General features: G+C 39.1%; 1 non-coding gene across 1 annotated transcript; it reads right to left on the bottom strand.

The window, feature by feature from the left end:
• Positions 1–700: 700 nt before the first annotated feature.
• Positions 701–806, bottom strand: LOC140852332 (small nucleolar RNA R71). Its single transcript, XR_012135233.1, has one exon. It is a non-coding gene; the product is annotated as a small nucleolar RNA R71 (small nucleolar RNA).
• Between the last annotated feature and the right edge of the window lie 4,327 nt (positions 807–5,133).

The raw sequence follows: 5,133 nt of genomic DNA, 5'->3' as shown, positions 1-5,133 counted from the left end.
ACTACAGTTAGGAGCTGTCTAGAACTAGGATAACTTTAGGATAGAGAGTCCACTGCATGCTAACTTGATTGTAATTAAAATCTAACTACAACTAATTCTTCTATTAGTTTTAAGACTTCTTAGGATCTCTTCTTTAGAACTCTTTTCTCTTTTCTCCTCTCTTTTTAATAAAAAAAAAATAATCCTTAACAGACTAGGATAGTCCTACATAGACCTTTTAGTTGCATGTTAGGTCGACGATCACTAAAACCCGACTTGCAACCATTAGACAAAGAATTAGAAAAGACTCTTAGGACTATCCAAGTTAGAAACATGACTGCACCTGGTGAGGCTAATCCTCCACGCTCATTGAGAGAATATTTCACTCCATCCTCATATACCTACTCTCCATGCATTCAAGCACCTCCAGTAGAAGCTACCCAATATGAGATTAAGTTTAGCATTATTCAAATATTGCCATCATTTTATGGACTTAGTAACGAGGACCCATACAAATACTTGGATTAATTTCTTGAATTTTATTCCACAGTAAAAATCCAAAACTTCTCCGATGATGCCCTTAGGTTGAAACTGTTCCCTTTCTCACTTAAAGACAAAGCCAAGCATTGGTTAAACTCCTTAGACTCTATAACCATTTCAACTTAGGATCATCTTCAGAGAGAATTTCTCAAGAAATACTTTTCAATTGGAAAAACAAATCAAATTAGAAAAGCTATCACTAGTTTTTTCCAATTGGAGGGTGAACTTTTTCATGAGATATGAGAAAGGTTAAAGGACCTTATTCATAAATATCCACATCATGCTGTCCCTAAATGGCAACTTTGTCAGTATTTTTATGATGGTCTATCGGAGAAACACCAACAAATGGTTGATGCATCATGTGGTGGGACATTCATGCTAAAGAGTGAGGATGAAGCCTGGCAGCTCTTTGAAACACTTAGTGAGAATTTCCTACATTATATGTCTGCCACCTCTAGAGAACAACCCATGCTTCAACAAAAAAGAAGTGAAATTTATCAGATTGGAAACATCATAGATATCCACAGTAAGGTAGATGAACTGTCCCAAAAATTAGACCGTCTTCTAAATACTGGATAATTTCCGATTCCACCTAACCCAATCCAAGAAGTTTGTGCATTGTGTGCAAGTTCGAACCATTTTGTTAGTGAATGCCTAGTCGCACCTCAATTTTCTGAGTTTGTGCACGAGCAGGTTCAACAAGCTCAAGTCCAACAAGCTCGCAGACTAGAAAATGATCCATATTCGAATACTTATAACCCCGACTGGAGAAACCATCCAAATTTTTCCTAGAGACCACAACCAGTGGTTGGCCCTGCCGCACCTCGACCTCAATATCAGGACCCAACATATAGGCATGGACCATACCATCAATTTCAAAATGCTCCTCAACCGTCTACTATTGGTCACACTCAGCTTTTGAAGAAAAAGTTCTGAAAGCACTAGAATGATTAGAAGTCAACACTCAAATCCTTAACTCCCACACACAATCCATTGCTAAGCTAGAGATCCAAATAGGTCAACTAGCGACTGCATTCAGTAGGAGGGAAGGAGGAAAATTACCTAGCCAACTCGAGAGCAACCCAAGAGGACAATTTGTGATTGAGAGCTCTAATACCCCAGAAGCTTTTTCTGAACATGCCAAATCAATCATGACTCTGAGAAGTAGGAAGGTCATTGAACACACTAGTAAAACCAATGAGACCGACCCTAAACCTCTAACCGAAGCCAAATCACCCAAGAACAAGGAGGACCTTAAAATAGAGAATGAACCAACTGCACCAGAATTATCTTACTTGCTTTAGCCCCATTTCTGGATGCCCTGAAAGCCCCTATTCCAGCAGATAAGAAGGGAGGAAGACTCGATGAGATGTTGGAATTATTTAAGCAAGTCCAAATTAATCTTTTCCTTCTAGATGCAATCAAACAGGTCCCTGCTTATGCCAAATTTTTGAAAGATTTGTGCACCCAAAAACGTAAATCTAGATCACAAATCCCAAAGAAAGTATGCCTCACTGAATAGGCTAGTTCTGTCTTCCAGCATGCCACTCCTCCAAAGCTTAAGGACCCAGGAGCCCCCATCATTTCCTATGTTATAGGAGATTATCACATTGAAAAAGTTCTTCTGGACTTAGGGGCAAGTGTGAATCTTTTACCTAGTTTGGTGTATGAACTTTTTGGATTCGGAGAATTGAAACCCACATCAGTCACACTGCAATTAGCCAACAGATCAATTAAGAAACCACGTGGAATCCTTGAGGATGTCTTGGTCAAGGTAGATGAGTTTTACTTTCCGTTGATTTTCTGGTTCTCGACATGGAACTAAGTGGCAACCCAAGACAAATTCTCATTATCTTAGGATGACCTTTCCTAGCTACGGCAAATGAATGCATTAATTGTAGGACAGGAGTCATGGACGTATCATTTGGGAATAAGAAACCGAGACTGAATGTGTTTGGTGCTTCCTAAGGACCATCAATGGATAGTTGCTTCGAAGTAGATATACTAGAAGACATTATAGAAGATGCAACACCCATAATTCTAGCACCAAACCCCTTAGATACTTGCTTGGCTCACTTTGGAGTGTATAACTTTGAGGGATATATGAAAGAAGTTAACACCTTGTTGGATACACCACACGATAAAATTACTCCTCCATGGATAATCAAGTATGAGCCATTGTCCACATTAGCCAGTACACCAATAGTCCCATCTTTAGAATCACCACCTACATTAGAATTGAAACCCCTTCCTGCTACGCTCAAGTATGTATTTCTAGGACCCAATGACACCCTCCCAGCAATCATTGCATTAGACTTGACCCCTAATCAGGAAGCACAATTGGTTGGTATTCTGAAGGAACACAAAGAGGCTATCAGTTGGTCCATTGCCGATTTAAAAAGAACTGACCCCTCCATTTGCATGCACCATATTCATATTGAGGCAAATACCAAACCCTATCGAGATATGCAGAGGAGATTGAACCCAAACATGCGTGAAGTAGTAAAGAAAGAGGTGGTAAAGTGGTTAGATGCTGGAATCATCTACCCCATATCCAATAGTAAATGGATTAGTCCCACTCAAGTAGTACCTAAGAAATCAGGTATTACTATGGTTGAGAATGAAGAAGGTGAACTACTTCCCACTCTTATATCATCTGGATGGCGAGTATGCATAGATTATAGAAAACTAAATGTCGTTACTAGGAAGGACCATTTTCCATTGCCCTTCATCGACCAAATCTTAGAACGGTTAGCAGGATAAAGTTTCTTCTATTTTCTTGATGGTTATTCAGGGTACAATCAAGTACCTATATTTTCGAATGACCAAGAAAAGACTACCTTCACCTGCCCCTATGGCACCTTCGCTTTTCGACGTATGCCATTCGGGCTCTGCAATGCACCCGCTACATTTCAACGGTGCATACTGACCATTTTTTTGGATATGGTGAATAATTGTCTTGAAGTTTTTATGGATGATTTTTCTGTGTTTGGAACCACCTTTGAGAATTATCTTCATAATCTTTCCAAAGTTCTTAAATGGTGTATGGAGACAAATCTCATCCTAAGTTGGGAAAAGAGTCATTTCATGGTGTAGAAAGGAATTGCATTAGGACATATTATTTCTGAAAAAGAGATCGAGGTAGATAAAGCCAAAGTTGAGATCATTTCAAAACTACCACCCCCTACTTCGGTCTGACAAATACGATCCTTCTTAGGTCATGCTGGATTTTATAGATGCTTCATCAAAGGCTTTAGCAAGATTTCAAGACCCCTGTGCAATCTGTTGGCCAAGGATACACCATTTATCTTTGACGAAGACTGTTTGAAAGCATTCAACACATTACGAATAGCCCTGACAACAGCACCCATAATAAAACTCCCTGACTGGTCCATTCCATTTGAGATTATGTGTGATGCCTCTGACTTTGCAATAGGTGCCGTCTTAGGCCAAAAAATCAATAAGGAGCCACATGTGATCTATTATGCTAGCAAGACTCTTTTCGATGCCCAATTAAACTACACCACAACAGAAAAAGAACTAGCAGTAGTGTTCGCCCTTGAAACACTGATACTCTGATCATGCGGCTCTGAAACATCTCCTCTCAAAGAAAGATACTAAACCACGTTTGATCAGATGGATCTTTCTTTTACATGAATTTGATCTAAAAATTCGAGATAAGAAGGGTTTCGAGAATGTGGTAGCTGATCACATCTCCAGAATCTTAGTTGAACACACGATAGGCATAGATGAGGTCAAAGAGAAATTTCTTGACGAACAATTTTTCGCAATCCCCTCTAGTCATCCTCCATGGTTTGCCCATATTGTCAATTACTTGTCAATAGGATAAGTACCTTCTTACTGGACAAAACAAGAAAAGGATCGATTTTTTTTGTAAATTAAACATTATTTCTAGGAGGAACCTGAACTATTCAAATACTGTCCTGACCAAGTTATTCACCGTTGTGTCCCCGAGAGTGAATTCCAAAGCATTCTCACTTTTTGCCATTCTTCGGCATGTGGGGGACATTTTAGTGGAAGAAAAACTACAGCAAAAGTGCTGCAGTGTGGGTTTTATTGGCCAACGCTTTTCAAGGATGCACATAAATTTGGCTGAAGTTATCTGCAATGTCAGCAAACATGAAATTTATCCAAGAAGGATATGATGCCACTGACCCCCATTTTAGTAGTAGAAATCTTCGATGTTTGGGGGATTGATTTCATGGGACCTTTTCCAGCCTCATTTGGATTCGAATATATTATGGTGGTAGTTGATTACGTGTCAAAATGGGTGGAGGCAATAGCTACATGGACTAATGATAATAAAGTTGTAACTAGTTTTATCCAATGAAACATCATTAGTCGATTTGGCTTCCCAAGGGTGATCATTAGTGATGGGAGGACTCATTTTATGAATAAATATTTTGAAGCACTTATGAAAAAATATAATATTACACACAAAGTGGCCACACCATATCACCCCCAAACTAATGGTCAAGTAAAGGTGTCAAATAGGGAGATTAAACATATCTTAGAAAAGATGGTTAGGCCCGATAGAAAGGATTGGTCTCTTCGCTTAGATGATGCATTATGAGCTTACCGTATAGCTTTTAA

Source organism: Elaeis guineensis, chromosome 10 (assembly GCF_000442705.2).
Source record: "Elaeis guineensis isolate ETL-2024a chromosome 10, EG11, whole genome shotgun sequence".
Lineage (NCBI taxonomy): Eukaryota > Viridiplantae > Streptophyta > Magnoliopsida > Arecales > Arecaceae > Elaeis > Elaeis guineensis.
Note: the sequence above shows the minus strand (reverse complement) of the source record. Positions and strands in the feature narration are given on the sequence as shown.